The sequence below is a fragment of the Vespa mandarinia genome, chromosome 2 (genome assembly GCF_050613455.1).
Source record: "Vespa mandarinia isolate Hongniang chromosome 2, ASM5061345v1, whole genome shotgun sequence".
In the NCBI taxonomy this organism is placed as follows: Eukaryota; Metazoa; Arthropoda; class Insecta; order Hymenoptera; family Vespidae; genus Vespa; species Vespa mandarinia.
The window spans coordinates 15666241-15686912 of record NC_140811.1 but is presented as its reverse complement, the minus strand read 5'-3'; positions in this window follow the sequence as shown (position 1 = coordinate 15686912).

The following is a 20672-nucleotide window of genomic DNA, read 5'->3' as shown; positions in this document are numbered from 1 at the left end:
AAAAAAAGAAATGTTATAATGATATCTAATACTGAGTAAATATAATATTATAACAGTCGGTAGAGCGAACAAATGTATATAAGTTGAAATTCATTTCGAAGATTATAATTTTGGGAAATTTAATCATTTTTGATCATTTTGATTTAATTCCATTAACGACAGATTTTTCTCAACGCATCGCCTTGAATGGTTGACCTTAATCTCAGGAGGATCAATTAGTCACTGATTAATCCTCGCGCAGCGTTCTCTCGTCCGTTTCCTCTTCGATTGTCTGTGAAATTATCGCACGTAATTCAGTTCTCGTAATGGTCTGGACGGGTTTCCACTCCGTCAACTTTTATAAAGTTGCCGACTTTTCTCGTTTGTGCGTAATTACTATTAATTAAGTAAAGATACAATTAAAATCTTTTCAACTCAATTCGTACGATCGAACGCTGTATTATTATAATCATTATTATTATTTTTTTTTCTTTTCTTTTTCTTATTTTTTTTCTTCAAATTGATTCAGCGTAAAGCTTTATCACATAATTAATAATTACGTAATTATCAATATAAAAATGTATCCATTAAGACGCATTGGAAATCAGGTACGAATATTTCAAGAATTGTAATAAAAATGTGTAAAATAAGAGGAGGAGGTGAACTTAGCGAAAGAGGGTGTGGTTGCTTAAAATGTCGGACCTTAGAGTACGTGCGACCATATTCCGCTTGCCTGCTCCCTTCGTAAAGTTGATGGTGGAGGAGGTAAACCCCACCCACCCCTTTGTATGTAGAAGGTACGGAGCCATTGATTTTGAATATGTAATCCGAGGCATTTTATTATTCCATCGTACTTTGATCGGGGTAGGGGTTTGGTGTTCCTCCGCCGCATCGGACGGGGGGTGGTTCGATCACCATACTACCGCCATCGACCTTCGTTTCTCGTCCGTGAACAGAGAGTGGGGTGAGCAAGCGAGCAAGCAAGCGGGAAAGAGAAAGATAGATAGATAGATAGATAGATAGAGAGAGAGAGAAAGAGAGAGAGAGAGAGAGAGAGAGAGAGAGAGAAACAGAGAGGAAAAGAGAAAAAGAGAGAGGGAGAGAGAGAACAGAGTTGATTCTCCTCGGCAACTACCACCGTCGGAACCGACGCCACCACTACCACCACCACTACCACCCTCCAGTTCTTGACGCGTGATTGAATATTTTTTCGCTGTGCGCGATTGGTTCGTCGTAGTCGTGGCAGGCAGAACGAACGAGTCTAGAGGGGTAGTACAGCGTGACGGAGGAGAAGAAGGAGGAGGAGGAAGTGGAGGTGGAGGAGGTGGAGGTGGGTGGGGTGGGGTTTGGAGCCACCTGTCAAGCAAAAGAATCGCCATGGTAACCAGGAAACCAGGCACCGTCGCCATCGGCTGAAGGGGCTGCTCGTTCGACGGGGGTTGTCGACCGGATCTTTCAGAGATACTCACGGAGCTTACATTGAATTTTAAGAAAGTTTCTACCATCGGAATAAGATCGGCATAATCGGGTGTCCAAGAACTCCGAGACCCCATTCGAAAAGAGGATTTGCTAAGATGTCGAACGAGACTTCTTTCTAATACTCTATGTAAACTATTTCGTTTAATGAAGAAGAAATTGGATTTTGAGTAATGTTTACGATACGGAACAGCGATTTTCAATGTTATCGGAGATTTGTATACAAGTATGTTTTGATTTTTCTACAATCAAAGATAGTTTACGTTGTCATTGATGCGATCTTGTTATTTATTTTCTTATATTAATTTAATTAGATCTTCTGTAACATTGAATCAGTCTTTATTCATTCGTCGCAATAAGAAGATGGATTGATTTAATGTGGTCTATTAATTCTACGATATATTTGAAACATTTCGCTGAGTCTGAATTATCTCTTTGTACATAACAATCTCTTTTCTACAGAAACGTCGGATTCGCTTTGTTACCGAAGTATCTTTCTTTATTCCGATGTCATCATTTCTTCTTCGTAAAGGTCGTCACAAAGTTTCCGCGAGTCTCATTTCATCGACGCGTTTCCAGAAGATACAAGAGGGTCAAATAAAGATTACGTAATACGTTCAATAATATTTCTTTGAAGAAAAGGATCTTTTCCTTACTCTTTCAAAGGAAAGGTATGTTCACAGAGAATATCTTTAAAATCGTTGTTTTTAATTTTGATGAAATTTTACAAGTTGATAGAACATATGATATGATAATAAAAGACACGTGTTTTCTTTTTTTCTCATCTGCAATAATTTTGATACGAAGAGACGAAAATCATAATTAAACATGTAACATTTTTCACCTATAACATAATACACATCGTTTGTTCCTATTTAAAGAGATATTAAATATAAAAATTCATGAGAAATTAATCGTATAGAATTGATATGTATCATTTGACATGTTGACATTGATTTCAATGGAATTAACCGACGGAAGATTATTTTTTCAAAACGATATATCAAGTAACTCATATGCCTAGAATTCACAATCTTGCTTGTAAGAGTAGTACGCGGAAAGAATTTGCACCCTTAAGGGGTTCTGAAAACGCAGGAAGGCGGAAAGGAAAGGAAAGGAAGGATGGGAAGCCACGGGTGAGGGTGGGTGAATGGAGGTCCCTGTAATGATCTTACGGCCGTGGTAACTTTTTTAATCAGCGCCCGGTTTAATTATACGGTCGATGAGGAAGGTGCTCACTCCCTCCTTCCTTCTCTGGAACTCCTCCAGGCTCGTGCTCGAATCCCTCCCGGACGGCTGGTCGGTCGGTCGGTCGGCTAGCCAGCCAGCCAGCCGCCCTCTTCGTTCCGCCACAGCCTCCATCTTCGAGCTTTCCTCATCAACCCCTCTCAGGGAAGACCCGGCCAGTCGTTCTTAACTAGGTACCGACTCGCAAACAAGATTTGACTTATTGCGCCCGAGCGATTTCTCCTTCGTTCTCTGCTTATTCCCGAGGAAATCCCAGGGAAGCTGCCTCGGGAAATTTTCAAATGTTTTTAATTGGACGGTGTGGTATCAACGCCAAGAAATCACGATGATTGCGGCTCCCACGTGAGCTCTTATATATTATCGTAAATGGTAATTGTCAATTTTTTTTATTTTTTATTTATTTATTTCTTTTGATTAAATTGCTTTTGATTATTCCAGCGAATATCAATAGATATTTTATTCGTTAATTGTATTGTTCCGATTTTTATCCCAATTATGTTTCGATATTTTTCATATATTTTCTATTTATACTTCTGACAAATATTAAAATTTAACGAACAAATTAATTTTCTATTTTATATTACTAAATTTATATTACTCTGAGATTTGTGGATTTATAATTAAGTATATACGTATGTTTATATATATATATTTTTTTTTTTATAGTTCCCTACGTGCGCTTAGTTCATATGATATGCAATATTCAGTGAATTATTGCGAATATAAAGCATCGTTTTTTGGCCGTCGAGCAATGGAGCTTACACCGTATAACTTGGCGCACATTGAGCAGGGGTGGTTAGAGTGGGGGATTAGAGGGTGGGCTCTCCTCTAGCGATACAATTCGAGCCTCCCTTTTGCGCAATGGCGTCTGCCATATTTCTTTACGAATCTTTTATTTTTCCTTAGAGATTTTTCTTATATTATTATATTTATCGAAGATATCTAATTAATATATATACATATATTAATTTACTTTTTCAATTGGATATAAATTAGGATAAAAAGTAGGATATAGGAAAAATCGAAGTGTTTCATTTTTTAAATTTAATCTTTTATACCAATAAATATAGATATTTTAATTAAAACTTAGCGACGATTTTCAAACATTCCTTTGACTTTAATTTAAGTGGCTCGTGACAAAGTCACATTTTCTTAAAGGGTTGTATTCAATACCGAATAGTAATCGATTCCTACCTGCTCGAATTTGACCTGAACGCGTGCTCGGTACCTGTTATGCGAGGAACAGAATTGAGATCGATTATATTAAGCATAAAATCGATGGTGTGAAAGTAATAGAGGGTATCGATACCTGTTGCGTGGAAGCACGATCTGTTACCTGGCACGATGCTCCCTTTTCCGTAGTGACAGGTAATTTGATTCGCTGCATCGGGCTATCGAATATATAAATCATTGGCACAAGTGATATTTTGATCGTTTAGATAATAATTGATTATTAGATGTGATAATAATAATAATAATAATTTGATATTCTCAATGTATTATATTTTTAAAGAATACAAAGTCTATCAAAAAGTTGAGCCTAATAATTTCATAATGAATTTCGTTTAATATCTTAATTTAAATATTAAAATTACTCCCATGAAATATTCTAATATATATTTAAATAATTTCAATACCCTTTTATTTACGAATTTAAGAAATTTATTTGATAATATAAAACTATATTACGAATATATGATATATGTAAATGTAGGAGTAATTCAAAAATATTGGAAATTTCTAATGGTAAGTTTGAATCATTTGAAATTTGACAATTTTACGTCGTTAATGTCTCCTTTTTTTCGCGCATTGTCAACTATATTATCGAGATGGCCGTTGCAAATGGTTTTAAAAAAAAGTTTTAATGACGTCGAGTTCGTTTTCATTTTATTATTTCTTTTTTACGATAGTCGATAGGCACCATTGTCAAGTTTTATTCTATGTCGATGGCGATAGGAAGTTACGAAGGATTTTCATGGTAAACGGTACAAAATCGCTTCGTCGACTTTCTACAGCTTCCCTTCGTTCGGTGACAACGACGAGAGTTAATTACGGCATAATTAACGTGTAAGGTAATCCGCGGCTTACGTTTCGTCCGAACAAGAGAGGCAGAAAGAGAGAGAAAGAGAGAGAGAGAGAGAGAGAGAGAGAGAGAGAGGGAGGGGGAGAGAGAGAGAGAGAGAAAGAGCAATGGAAGGGAAAGTTGAAGGGATCGCAATTAGTGCGCCGTCTTGGAAGATCGATCTTCTTTAGGGGAAGTTTGTTCGTTCGAACAGGACATTCTCGAAGAACTTTGAAAGGCTTGATGCACTTTATTACGAGCCATATTATTCCTGATTGAGTCTTTAGTAATTTACAAGATCGCCAGGGTTTAAAAGATGCATAAATTTCTTTTCTCTAAAAATATTTTTGCGAGGATATTAAAATATTACGTCAAATGTCTTTAATAAAATATACTTATAATTATTTTTAATAAACAAAAAAAAATATATATATATAATAATAATATTCGTGTTCCGTTAATATTAATGATAAGAGAAAAATATTGTCGACTCGACTTATGAATTGGTTTGAGTTCATTGTTTGATAATTATTCTTAAATTTCTTCATTAAGTACCTTTCTTTAAATTATATTATTTCATTTGATTTTTAGAAGCAAAAAACGATTTAATTATTTATACAAATCGTATTACATTAATTAAGAAATAGACTTGAGAATATTTTTTGTTTCGATTTCACATTTATTCAAACAAATAAATTGTTTATCTAATGAAAATACAGATTATTTTTTATATGTAATTATATAATTATATAAAATGTTTTACATTTTATATAAAAAAAAAAAAAAAAATGATAACATGATATTTCATTAAAATATATATAATAGCTCTCTTTAGAGTTCCTCTAGAGAGAATTATCGACCGCATAGGAGAAAATGTTGCAGCCTTTAATGGTTAGATGGCTGTACATGCTTTCGACCGAATTGCACTCTGCAATTCACTAGAGCATATTGTTAACGCAGCGCTCAACGTTACCGACGATTTAAGGGTGACGTAGTAGATCCCTGTTCCACCCTTTTCAGTGGCTCTCAGTTAGTGTACTTTTAATTTTAACGTTTGGAAATAGCTCACGTATTTCGGAGGAAACATTAAGTCGCTTCGAAGCGATTTATACGTGTGATAAAGCAGCCCTTTTCGTACCAATAATCGTCAATAGTGATTAAATTGCTTCTATAAATTTAAATTAAGTATCTTGAGGGCCTAATTGCATTCTTTGATAGTATTTTAAGTAGATATTCCAAGAAATTATGCTCTTAATTACACACCGTAACGATTTACGTTTATAACGAATAATTTTCAGCGTGATATAACATGATAACGAGTTTGAGTATTCAAGATTGAGATTTTATTTTATTATTCCTTTAACGGGGATAGAAGATATTGAAAAAGTCATAACAAATACGATCAAACGATACGTTTAATGGAATTTTATATGAAGTTATGGATACAATTGTAATATTAAAGCGTTCTGTACCAACGAGGATCATGTCTCGTCAATTTTGAATCTAAAGAATCGCTTTTGCTACGGCTACATATTCTCTAGCTGTAAAAACAGTTATTATTTTTCCGACGATTGTTCGTCACAAGCAGATGTCTAACGAAAGACCTTTTTCTCTTTCTAGCTTATACTCTCTCTATTTCTCTCCCTCTCTCTTTCTCTCTCTCTCTCTCTTTCTCTCTCTCTCTCTCTCTCTTTTTCTTTCTCTTTCTTTCTCTCTCGATCCTTCAAATTTGCATATACAGGAACGAATCGCAGCATCCGGACTGACGGCAGGTAGCGATGTTACGTACGACGGTGTGCGTACGGTGAAAATGAAGTGGCCCAAGGCATTAATAACTGTACAAAAGGGCCTTAAGACCGGGGTGGGAAACGTGGAACATGTTGCATAAATTAAATCAAAACGAGTTTCGCGAGGCAACGGCTTTAGAGGGTCGTTCGAATCACTGTTCTCGTTCTATGTAGTACTTTGAGAAGACTAAAATGACACGAGTGCTCTCGATGACCTTGCGATTTATTTTATTCTTTCTTTTTTTTTCTCTTTGTTTTTTTTCACATAAATTTCACTTCATTTAAACGTTCCGCGTATTCTTTTTTTTGGTTATTTTTAAAATCGTTAAAATTAAGATCAAGAAACTCGCGGATAAATTAATGAATGACTTTGTGATTTCTTAATGTTGTTATCTTCGTTAAATAGATATCAGATAAAGATTAAAACGAAGAACTTGCATCGACAGAACGATGAAAGTGTGAAAAACGTATCTACCAATTCTAAGGGATGTAAAGACGTTAGAATATCTTCACTTTTCTCCCTTCTCTTGGTCTTACGTCTGTCTTAAACGAGATAGAAATGTCCCATCCCCTTAGACCGATAATCCTTATAAATTGGCGCGATAAATCCTCATCAGGTTTATTAAATTAATGCGAGCTCCTATTGAAGACACAGCGATTTCTTAAACATCAAGGCTGATCCTGTATCATCGATTGGATTCCGCTATTTTCCAGAACGTTTGAGCATAGAATCTCTTTTATAAACGAATTTTCTCGTAACTTTCTCCTTTAACGAGATTATATATAACGATCTAACGATAGTTTTTAGGAAGGATTATATTTTTTAATTTTTTATTTATAAGAAAATATAATTACTTTTGATATCGTTATCAGTCGAGAAACATAATGATAAGGTAAATAAATTTTAATGTTAAAGAATTAAATTTAATGTTAAAGGTTCATTGTCAACGAGATGATATGATATTTTCTTAATTTGCTCGTTTCGCAAAGGAGTTGGTAGAAAGTTTTAGTAGTGGTTGACATTATTGAATTAAGGAAAGCGGGATCTCCTTAGAAAATAAATTCTGTATAGAGTAAAACAAATAAAGCAATTCTATCGGGATCCTCGAGTCGTTGCAGTAACTCATCTTGCAACTTTCACCCTACTTGCCTCGGCCAGAGCTGGCAGACAGTTTTGTTTCTTTTTCCTGGACGGAAAGCAATTGTTTCGACCTGGCAGTTTAAAGAGAGAAAGAATAAAGGATGGAGAATCGTTGAGAGCGAAAGGTTGGGGAGACAGAGACAGAGTGAGAGAAAGAATGAGAGAAAGAGAGAGAGAAAAAGAGAGTAAGGGGAAGGGGGAGAGAAATTATAAATGCGCGACTGGCAGCGACACCCCATTACTCGGTTGGGTCCTCTGCTTTTCGGCGCCATTGCATCGAAAATGCTCGCACGACCGAAAACAAAAGAAGAACTCGCGGCAGACTCCCTTTTACGAGCTTCTCTTTCTTTTCAGTTCGCATTAATGCACGAAGCAAATATAGGAAAGGTAGCATCATGAAATCTACCGGGACTTTTGTAACTCAGGTTTTGTTCTGTTTTTTTTTTTCTTTTTTTTTTTTACCTCTTTTCTTTTCTTTTCTTTTCTTTTCTTTTCTTTTCTTTTTTTTGCTTTTCCTTTTATATGTTATGCGAGAGAAATTTCAGAAAGAAAATAAAAAATATATAATCAACGTTATTAATAATTAAACTTTTTGTTAATTGTCATAGATATATACACTAAGTACGTATATTCTTTATAAGGATTATCCTTATTTTCTTTACAAAAGAAAGGATGGATTACCTCTCTCTCTCTTTCTCTCTCTCTCTCTCTCTCTCTCTCTTTCTCTCTCTCTTTTTCATCTTCTATAGAATCTCTTTTTTTCTCGTCCAGTTCTGCTTTATAAATTTGCGTCCATGTTGGTCCGGGGTTGAGCGCGCACTCCGACGCGCATCGATCCGAGGCCTTGCGATGCCTGCCGGTCTTTTTGGATTCTCGGCATATGTTTCCCTTCGAACCTGCCGACGAAAGTCATACTCAACCTCCTGTTAGGTTCGTCCTCATCTCTGAAACGAGGAAACATCTTCATATCTGTATGAACTATCCTATAGGGTAACATTTTCTCATCGCTTTATATATATCTAGATTTAAATCTTACGAAATAACTTTGGGAAGCATTTCATTCCTTGCCAATTATCATTTTATAAGTTCTTCTTTTTTTTTTCTCTCTCTCTCTCTTTTTGATTATAATTATTTAAAATTTTTCAACATTTACCGAACGATATCTAACAATAATAATTTGTACGAAAGTTTATTCACTTTTATTTTTATGATTTTTTTTTTATTCGAAACTTTCAATGAATTATTTTTTCCCTTTTGAATTTATTCAAAACGATAATATTTCAATTCGTTTTAAAATTATTTTTCTCTTTTTCATATAATTTAAATATAATAATAGATTTTATTAATGATCGACAATGATTCCGAAGTTCACGTTATTAATATAACCGTTGAAGTTATCGATGATACGTGTCTCTGATAAAACGTAGGTGGAGAAGAAATCTCCCATTCTATGGGACTGGTTTCTCGTATTTCCTGCCTCTTTCTTGCATCCACCCGCGATCAATAGCGTGTATTCTTGACGCGCACACATTGTATCCAGAGTGAGAGAGCGAGGGTGAGAGAGTGCTAGTGGGAGAGGGTGAGATAGAGAGAGAGAGAGAGAGAGAGAAAGAAAGAAAGAAAGAAAAAGAGAGAGAGAAAGAGAGAGAGAGAGAGAGACATGGAGAGAGAAAGAGCGAGAAGGAGAGATGCAAGTACGCGCGCGCGCGCACGCACACGCGTACATACACTTAGAGACATACACATATACGAGAACGTTCATTGCTGTAGCGAAGGAGTCGACGGAAGTACGGAATATGCGAACAGCGCGACGACTCGCATAAGCTTCAATCTTCGTCTTCCATCGCGAAATAGGAAAAAGGGAGAAAAGAGAGGGAAGGACAAAGAAAGGGATGGAAGGTCGGAGTGACTGAGAGAAAAAGAGATAGAGAGAGAGAGAGAGAGAGAGAGAGAGAGAGAAAAGATCGCTGGGGTGGATCCATAGAACAACTTTTATCCGACTGGCACGGAACCGAAAAGCTTTTTCTAGCTTTCGAACTTTTACACACTCGTGCTTTCTACCAGCGAGGAAAAAAAAACATCGTATAGCTACTGCTTCAAGACGAATACATTTAGTTTTTCCATCAAGGAATATGTAAGATTAAGATTGAATTTATATTGTCTCTCTGCCATGTGTAATGAAAGTTCATTTAGGCGAACGAATTAGTATTTAATCGTTCGAGAATTTAAAGAAAATTTTAACGTTGCCCATAACGGGACAATCTTCCCTCGGTGAATTTCTACGAGTTCATTATTTCGTCAGGAAAAGTAATTCGTTCGCCAATCAGACTGTCTTTTACATTATCCGCTGGCATAACGATCTCGAAGCTTTCTCGATTCGCCTATATTCTTATCTCTCTTTCGCTCTCTTTCTCTCTCTCTCTCTCTCTCTTTCTTTCTCTCTGTCTCTTTTTCTTTGCTACTTCTTCATCTTCTTCTTCTTCCTCCTCCTCCTCCTTCTCTACAAGCAACTTTTTGCATCCTCCTTTCCCGTCCTCGGATGTCAGTGATGAATGGGTCCTGGCGAACCTCCAGGAGCTGAGGAAGGAAAAAAGATAGGTATTCCGGTCCGTGCAAGAATTACTCGAAGACGAAGACGTCGCGAACTATACGAGGGTGTGAAAGAAGAAACGACAACACGAACGCCGCGAAGTCTGAGACAGACGCCTAGCGATAAGACTGGGAAGCCTGTCCTTGACGTTGTCTTTCTCATGATTGATCGAACCTAACGTAGTTCGAGCAAATGATCGTTAATGATATCCATCGAGCGAGAAACCGATCTATTATTAACAACATCATACTTTTTTTTCGAAGCTTTCATTACGCTAAAAATATAAAGAAATATATATATATATATATATATATATATATATATGTATGTGCGTAAGAACGAACGGAACGTAGAATACGATCATCTTAAATATTTCAGATTTAATACATCGAATTCGTCACGCGTAAATTCGTCATTCTTGATTTTATATCCGAGACATCCATCGAAGACCAGGTAATCGAGTGAATGTACCGTCCTGTGTTTGCTCTAAACGTGGGAAAAAGTCAGCCCTTTTTCTCCTTTCTCCCTTTTCTTTTCCTTTCGCACCTTTCGTTCTAGCCGAAGATCCCATAAATTAGCATATGCATGCATGCATTCATCGTCGATAGAAAAAGATTTCGACGCTACTACTATCCAAAGATGAAGGGTTGTTTTTCTTCCGGTGAAAAAAGTTTCAAGGATCTCCCGAAAAGACAAAGAAAAGGGTGAGAGAAGAAATGATAGGTTAGCGAAGACTGGAAAGGAGCAAGGGAAACTCACCATTTAGATTTTCCATTTTCAAGAACTTTAGAAATCCTTTAGAAATACGATAACACTTGTAGATGAAAATAATCCATAATGATTATATCCTAGGTACAGTTTATTTATTAAGAATTCGTGCAAATTTTTATTTTCCTTTTTTTATTTACTTTTTTTTTTTTTTATTTTTTTTTTCACAGTAGGATACTAACTATCATTGATATTATCAAAGTTTATTAATTTTAGCTTTTCACAGATCGTAGATGGTTACTTTTCGAAGATGTTACCTATTTCGTAACACGTGTCATCCATAGGTAATAAATCAGAATCGAGTAGAATATTTTTACGACAAAAGATCCCAGAGAATTTTACCCTCGTCCTTGGGAGACTCGTGGTTTTCAATGGCGGTACGGTGGTACAATGGCTCTATGGTACAAATATACCTTAAAAGGCAATTAATCAAAACCAGAGGTGAAGGTTGGAGGTCGAGAGTCGTTTGACAGTTCGATATACGATTGGGAATTATTATGGTCTATCTTTCAAAAGAGAGTCCTTATGGTTTGTCAAAACGTAGCTTTTATTTATACATCGACATCCATAGAACTCATATATTTATAATAGCATTTTGGCAGATGATATAAATGGATCAACGATTGGTCGAACTTCCGTGTTGTCTCAATTAATTTCATCGTTCTATCTTTTTATTTTTTTTGCATCATTTCACTTTCTTCTGCTCTCTCTTTCTCTCTCTTTCTCTCTCTCTTTTTCTCTCTTTTTCTTCAACTCTCTCAATTAAGTACATCGGTGGTTGTGCGCCAATGCGCTCGTTTAACCTTCCATTTTTCCAACACCTCGCCCTCTATTTATTTTCTTAGTAAATTACTTGAGGACGGTCCGGGACATGACGAAGGGGTGGTTGGCAGGGTGAATTGTCGACACGGGGCGAGAGAGAGAGAGAGAGAGAGAGAGAGAAAGAACGAGAGAGAGAGAGAGATAGATAGATAGATAGATAGATAGAGAGAGAGAAAGAGAGAGAGAGAGAGAGAGAGAGAGAAAGAGAGAGAGTGAAATGAGAGAGAGAGAGAGAGAGAGAGAGAGTGAAATGAGAGAAAGACGAAAAGAGATGGTAGCGACGAGACAGAGAGGAAGAGAGTTTAAAGACGCCTACACCCACCTGTTGAGACGCTCTCATAATTAATTCCATTTCACACCGCCACGCGCTCGCTTTCCTGGATCCAGGATAGACAAAAAGAAAGAGAGAACAAAGGAACGAAAAATGCGGTCTTTCTCGTGGATCATAAAATAATGACTTCCAAGACATACAGTTTGTTTCTTTCTTTTTCTTTTTTTTGTTTTTGTTTTTTTTTTTTTTTTGGTTTTTTTTTCTTCTTTTTTTATTACCTCTGTTCATCGATGCCACTCTCATTTTACATTCACTTAACTCTAATAAATAATGTCAAGAACGTATATTTGGTTTTATTCTTTGAAGAAATCTTTGGTTTAAGAAATTTTGGAAAAATCCATTTGTGGAGAATCGAAGAAATATAGAATAGAATTCTCTTAGATAGAACTTTCTTTTGCATCTATAACGTAGCGCGTTTCAATCTTTCTTCAAGTTTGGAAAGCCGCGGGGCCGTCTGCTACTTCGGGTAGTTCCATTTCAATTTCATTCCGTCCCTCCTCTACCCCCTCTAATCCCCCCCTCCTACCCCATCCACCCTTCATCCGTCCCCACCTCTGCCGACCCCCGCCCCCGCACTCTCCGCGACGCCATCATTCGAGCTCGAAGCTCGCAGAAGAGCGAAGGAGTATCTACATTATGCTGATACGAACGAACCATTCCTTCTACCACCAGCTTCTTCTTCTCTATGGTACACCCTCGTATTCCTCTCGCCGTACTTACCCTTCTGACTTCTCTTATCCATCCTCCCAACCTCTCTTCTATACCGAGAATATCCCATTTACCTTTCCGTTTTTTCTCACCTCTCAGATCCCCGAGTTGATTTTCTCTCTTTCAAGGACAAAGAAACGACTTTAGGATAATTATTATATTTAAACGGAGTTTGCGCGTATGTGTCTCTTCTTTCTCTTTCCCTCTCTCTCTCTCTCTCTCTCTCTCTCTTTCTCTCTCTCTCTCTTTCTCTCATATTGTCTCATATATATATATATATATATATATATATATATATATATATATATAAAATTATCAAAGTTTCTTTAAAGGATCTTTAAAAAGTTCGTCTAGAAAAATGGCACAACTGAAAACTGACGTTCAACGTTATATACTGAATATGTTTCCTACGTTTCTTCGAGAAATACAAATATTATCCATAATCAATGCCACGGGACGTCGAGACGTAACACGTCGAAATCTAGAGTCAACCAAGCTGACGCGCGAAATGGGAAAGGAGAAAGAGGGGGAAAAAAAAAGAAGAAGAAGAAATAAATAAAGAAAGAATGCGTAAGATAGACAGTGAGAGAGAAAAAGAGAGAGAGAGAGAGAGAGAGAGAGAGAGAGAGAGAGAAAGAGAGAATAGACATAGAGGGTGAGAAAGAAAAGAGGAAAAGCGTATTCCGCGAAGGGTTCCTCTTCCAACGTTGCTTCCACCTTCCACCGCTTTTTTTCCGGGAGAATTCACGCGAAATATCGATTCGCCATGGCAGCGTGGAGCATATAAATAAGAAGAGTTTTCCTGCGTGCACACGCGTCACTGGCCACGCCACATCCTGGCGGCCCCTCCAGTTGCCTCCTCGTTTCTATCTATCTCTGTCTCTCTCTTTCACTCTCTCTCTCTCTCTCTCTCTCTCTCTCTCTCTCTCTCTCTTTCTATTTCTCTTTTTCTTTCTCTCTGACCGTGTTTCTATCTCTATCCTCTTTCTTTCCCTCTCGACATTTGCGTCACGCTGGGTATGAGAGAAAGAAAGATAGAGAAAGAAGGGGAGAGTTGGTACGCTCGGTGGGGGTGGCTTGGGGGATGAACGGGCCGTGCGACAGAGAATGCGAAAGAGACGGGCCAGAAGGACGGAGATTATCCTGCGGAACTTTTCGACCGCCGGGGGAGAATCTACTGCCTGCGAACGAAACATCTCCCTCAAAAAGCACCCTCCTCCTCGAACTCCTAGTCCTTCTCCTCCTCCTCCTCCTCCTCCTCCTGCTCTTCCCCCACGTCCCCCTTTCCCTCCTTCTCCACCTCCTCTCTTCCTCCTCTTCCTCCTCCTCCTCTTGCTCCACTCTCCTCGTGTCCACCGTCCTACCCCGCACGTTCACCTCTCTCGTATCGATTCATCCGCGATCTCGGCACCGCCGCCGGATATACCTCCGCGCGTTGGGGGACAAAAAGGAGAATTATGACGCTGTCGGAGGAAGAGTGGAGGAAAACCGAAGAGAGAAGCTCGAAGAGAGAAATGAAAGATATTTCGTTATTTCTTACAACATACCAGTATGTGACTTGATATATGTATATATATATACATGTATATTTATGTATAAGTATATATGTATATATGTATATATGTATATAGGGATCATTCTTCAAAATTTTTTTTTTCATATTCTCGTTAAAAAAAATGACTCGCGTGTATTTCTAATGCTTAAGAAACGTATAAGAAAGTAACATGGAATCGTTGAATTATCGCTCATTCGCACGAATCAGATGGAAGTTTACAAGACGCAGAGTATTGTCCTTAATGAATTCTCCAATTCAAATTAAAAGTTCGAGATTGTCCGCAGTCGACGAATGCGACACTCGATTCCGTAACAATGCAAAGTTTGGCTCCTTCTGTACTCTGTTTCTCTCTCTCTCTCTCTTTTTTACTTATTCGTTCTTAATCTTGCTATCTCTGTTTCCACTTCAGTGAGAAAAGGAGAAGATAAAGAAAAGAAAAAAAAGGAAGAGAATGGAGCGAGTTATCGGCTACCTTCTTCACGATACGATTCGTAGAGTTTTCGTATATTACTCGTTGTAAGAGGAAACTTCTTTTTCTTAATCGACATCAAGTTGTTCCTCTAACAAGGAGTAGGTCTCTTTTGATTGCATTTCGATTTACATGCTTCGCTAATTACAAACTTATTCATTAGATAAACTTTTCTTCATTTTCTTTTTTTTCTTCTTTTACTTCGAAGAAAAAGTCGCTTTTTTCGGGGACGTTAAACTCTTGATTATTTTCTCGTAAGATTAAGTATATCGTATATAGTTATAACGAAATACAAGGTATATATTTTCATAGACGCATCAAATCGTCGACATTTTATCATTAGACAAACGATGCTCGTTTATTCACTTAACTGGGAAGAGTTCGGGAAGGAGACAGAAGGGGCTTTCTTCGTAATTATTTTTCTTTAGAAAATGGCTAAGTGCTAAAATCGTTCGAAACGTAAAGTTGCATATCTTTTGTTATGCAGAACTCTCACCGTTATCGAAAGAATAATATTTTTGTGCGAATGAAAAGGTACAAGAGGACAATTCTTTTTTTTCTCTTATCCTATACACTGTATTTTTTCTCTTTTTTGTCTTATAACGATATTGTCGTTGAATTTTGTTCGTTAAAGGACGAGACGATGAGGAGTGACGAAAAAGTTTGAAGTAGAGCGTATTTTTTGGAAAGACAAAGTAGAGAGCGTCGAAAACGGACGGTTGATTTTTTTTTCCATTGAAATAAAGAAAAGATAGAAAGGAAAGAGAACAGAAAAGGAAAAAATGAAAGAAAAAAAAAAAGAGAAAAAGAAAGAAAGAAAGAAAGAGAGAGAGAAAGAAAAGAAGGAAAAGAAAGGAGAAAGCACGCTTTTACCCTGATTCCGTGGCCAAGTTCGTAGGTAATTTTCCACGGGAAATCTAGCGGGCTACATCATTACCTACTAGATGCAGCCTTTGGGTTTGCGTTTATGCGAGAGAGGGGAAAAAAGAGTGTATGTGCGAGAGAGTAAAGTAGAGAGATAGTAGAGGAGCGATGAAAAAAGAGAAGAGGAGAAGGAGTGATGAGGGGATGGGGTGGGGTGAGGTGGGGTAGGGGGAGGCCTGGCTCCCTCCTCCTCCTTCTCCTCCTCCTAGCTTTTTTCTCCCCGTCTCGCTCCATGCGAAAAGCGAAAGAACGTCGTTAGTTCGCGCACTTCGTGTAGGGTTGCCTTCGAGCCCTCTCTCCTCTCCCTTCTCCACCCCTCTTCTCAGTCGAGCACCCCTCCATAGACGTCGCAAAAGCTAAAGGGTAGGGGGTGGTTGGCGGTGGGCGTTGGTTACCGAGGGCTCCTCGTCGACCTCTACTCTATCTTTTTCTTTCTCTCTCTCTCTTTCTCTCTCTTTCTGTTTCTCCCTTTTTCTCTTCCCCTTCTTTTTCCATCTACCCCAAGCCATCCCTCCTACCACCCTCGAACACGCGTTGGTAGGGCCGCGAGGATTGTATATTCGAGATAAACCATCCTCCCCGTCGTCGGCAATGTCACGCGTGCACCGACCATTTTCCTGAAATATAATGTAACTGGGAACGATGATAAAATATGGCGCGGCCGTACGAATTACACGTATCCCTGCATCTAATAAGGACACGGACCTTTTCATCCCTTTCCTTCTTCCTTCCCACCCCACCACACCCCACCCCACCCCCTTGTATTCTTCCATCTTCATTCTTATCAACGTGCTATTTCACCGTACATCACCAGAGAAACTTTTTCTTATGGATTTTATTTTTTCTTTTCTTTTTCTTCCTTTTTTTTTTCTTTCTTTCATTTCATTCATTAATGGTTTTCTTTCTTTCTTTTCCTTTCTTTTTTCTTTTTTTTTTCTTTTTCTTTTTCTTTCCCCCCCCCCCCTTCGAAAAAATAAAGGATGAGAGACAGAGAAAGAAAAAAGTTGAGATTGATGGAAAGGATGTATTAAAACTTACGAGAATGAACGTTAATATTTTTTGCAATGGTTTCTTTATTATTCGTACGTTATTAAAACTCACTTTATCACCGAAGAATTGTCACTCACAGGATTTTCCTATAATGTTATCATACGTATGGTTTTATATTACATTCATACGTTATACGGAATTATGATATTTATAAAATATTCGAAATTCACAACGTCCAATTTAATTTCACCTGTTCTTTTCGATTTTAATTAAATAATCCACAAAAAAAAAAAAAGAAAAAGAAAAACCTTATTGAGTTCACTTAATTTTTAAAAGCACTGAAATAAAGTCACTTTATGTTCACTGGTACTTTAACAGAGTTACCGAATAAATTATTTTCAGCGTTATTTCGAGTATATCTCGTCTCGGTAGGACATCAGAAGTAATCAGAAATTCGGGACGCGTGTCGTGCGAATTTCATGTTGGAAGATCGACGAGATGTGCGGAAGCAATGTACCGAGCGGTCAGTCGTTTTGCGAGCTACTGACCACTTGCAGTTGCATCCAATGCATGAGGTGCATTCACACACGCGCGCGTGCACGATCGTCGGTCCGTCGGGGTGGGGCCAAATCGCACGCGAACACCTTTCTGGAATTGGATTTTTATGTATGGTCGAACGTGTCTCTTCAAGCCGACCGATTATTATTCTTTCGCACGTTTCGAACTTCAAAAAAAAAAAAAAAAAAAAAAAAGAAAAAAGAAAAAAACAATATTTTAAAATTAAAGACACGTCGTGTTTTTTCTTTTTTTTTGCCTTTTCTTTCTTTTTTATTTTCTATGCACTCGATCCATTTAAAATTTCTTTCTTGTTCGATTAAAGGTTTTCCGTGATATCGAAAGGCACACGTTTCTTTCTTTCTTTTTTCTTTTTTTTTCTTTTTTGGTGATCGAAGCTCGGTGACAGTTTCCTAACAACTAATGGAACTCACCCCTTTAGCTGGCGAAGTAATTCTTCCCTCTCCCTCTCTCTCTCTCTCTCTCTCTCTCTCTCTCTCTCTCTCTCTCTTTCTCATTCTCATCCACAACCCCGCTTTTCGAACCGTGCTTCGAACAAAGGCTCCGAATAAATACAAATAGCGCTTTCGAACAATGGCCATCGAGGTCTCCGCCTATAACGTTGTCTATCTCGTTGGGTCCTCGATCTGGTTCTTTCCGTGTTACTTTTTTACTCGATATCGATTTTCTCAGGGAGACGGGACTGTGTATATCAAGGTAGGCCTATGAACCGAAAGGAATACCTGCCGCGAATGGGTCTTCGCGGTATAATTGGCTTTTACCAACGACGTATCACGGCATCGTCTATCCGTTTCTGTCTCGCTGATTAGCATAGTCGTTTCAAGATCTTTTTTGTCACGCGCATAATTCTAAAGTTCGCGCTTCGAAAGGGTTCAGAGTAAAGGTTTAAGGTTATATGTATGTATATAATGTGTACATAGATATACATGATGCTTGTGACGCATTGTATTCAAAATTTAATATCAATTTCTTCTACAATTTCGTCGAGGTTAACGAGATCACGAGCGTGACCATCTTTCCTTCTCTCTTTCTCTCTTTCTCTCTCTCTCTCTCTCTCTCTCTCTCGCATACTATTGTTTTTCTCTAGAGCGAGCATTTTTTTTTTTTTATTTTTCTCTTTTATGCAAATCGGATACGGGTATGGGATTACGGTAGCAGGGTAGCAGGCTGCGCTTTTGCCAGTCAGCCCTGGTTTTGAATAATTCTTTTGCGACCCATTCGAACGGTGTTAGTTGGGTGAGTGAAATTCGAACGGTCGTGTAAGGGCGATGAAAACGAAGAAGAGTAAGGCTGATGAAAAGCGATATTTACTTTCGTTTGTGGTCTCGATGGTGCCAAGCGTTACGTATATTATCTTAACAATTGATTTTTCCCCATTTAGATTTCATTTTATAAGTGAACGTCTCATTAACAGTTGAGCCATCTTATCATTGAAAGTGAATATCTTAGGTGTACTTTCTTTCGAAAGAGAAGCAAAGATTGTAAGAATAAAAGGGAAGAAGACCGTGCTTCCGAGAAGGAATCGACTCTAAGGTTTCTCATCAATGATTTCCTACATAAATTTCTTGTCGGTAGTGGTTTGTCGGTATCGAAGCCGAAGGGTTTTAATACGAGGTCAATGGTTCTCGAGTAAGACTCGAAACTCGGACGAACGATGGGTCTGTTGACCTCTAAGATTTTTCTTTTTTTCTTTTTTTTTACTCGAGGGGCTGAAATTGGACCACCCTGTCATTAGCATACAAAAGATTCGCTCTCTCGGTGGAGTGCGCCTTGCGGTGGTTAACGACAGTCATTACCAGAGGCTGCCAGCTCGTAAACTTTTCTCGCGGTCCTTCAAAATTCGTCCCTTCCTCTTGCAAGCGTACTTCCGCATTCACCTTGCTCGTTTTAACATTTATTTGTACTCGGTATTGCCTTGCTCCTTGGGGCATGCGAAAAGCGGGCGGTCCTAAAATTGTAAGTAATTGTACGCTCGTCGTTTAACCGCATACTACTGTTACCCGTTTAAAACGAAATCTCCTTCGAGAATGCGAGCGATATTATAAGTCCTTAACCATACGAAGAATAAAAGATTTGTAACACGTGGACTTAGTTCTATATTCCCGATCGTTTCTCTTTACAAACGAACAAGTTACGATCGAATAATATTGAAAAGGGAGTTCGGTGAAATACCTACGTTAGGTCGTACCTATAGAACGTGTAACATTGATGATTGTCCAATCCTTCAAAAGTCGAGCTTCAAAGAGAACGAGTTTTTTCGCTGTGAACTTGGAAACGCTCTGGCGATCCAATAGTACGACACAAGGCAACGCAACGCACTCTTTCATATCCGCTTCCGTTCTCACAGAACGGCCAACGCAAAAAAAAAAAATGAAAAAAAAAGAAAAAGAAAAAGAAAAAGAAGAGAGAGAAGACAAAGATATATCCGTCAGCGTTTTCGAGCTTCGTACGGTCCGTCGACAATGAACGTGCTAAGCAAGACGAGGTGGTACGGCCGTCTTGAGAAAAGTCTCGCCAGGAAATGCTATCGCCTTGACGAAGAAGGAAACGTCTATCCTTTTTTTGCGTCTCGCGTTCCTTTTTGTCGTCGGCGGGTGAAAGGGTAGCTAGATGACAAGAGAGAAAGAGAAAGAGAGAGAGTGAGAGAGAGAGAGAGAGAGAGAGAGAGAGGGAAAGAGAGAAAGAAAAAGAAAGGGAGAGAGAACGGGAGCGAAGAACGTGGCAAAGAAGAAGAAGGAGGAGAGGATGAAGGTCGTCAACGACGTGTGGGAAACTGGCCCACGGTATGCAAATCCAAGGAGTTGTGAAGCGGGCGAAGGGCTAAGGGTAAAGAGAAAGAGAATGAGAGAGATGGAGAGAGAAAGAGAGAGAAAGAGACAGAGAGAGAGAAAGAAAGAGAGAGAGAAAAAGAGAGAGAGAGAGAGAAACTCAATGCAAAAAACGCCAACATTCACATTGGCATTGTGCTCGGCTCCCATTATGGGGCCAGTGGCACCGATCTTATGTAAATCGAGCTGGAGATCAAAGACTCGTTCCTCACGGATGCTTGCCCTGCAGATGCACGCTGTCTTCCGTAATTTCCAATTCCGACCTTTCTTCTTCGTTTAACCGAGTCGTTTGCATGCACGCTCGCGCATTGGTCATATCTCTTTTCTCTACGATTCTTCTTCTTCTTCTTCTTCTTTCTTTTATCTTTTTCTAATTTTTTTTTTTTTTTTTTTTTTTTTTTTAATTTTTCACTCCTCG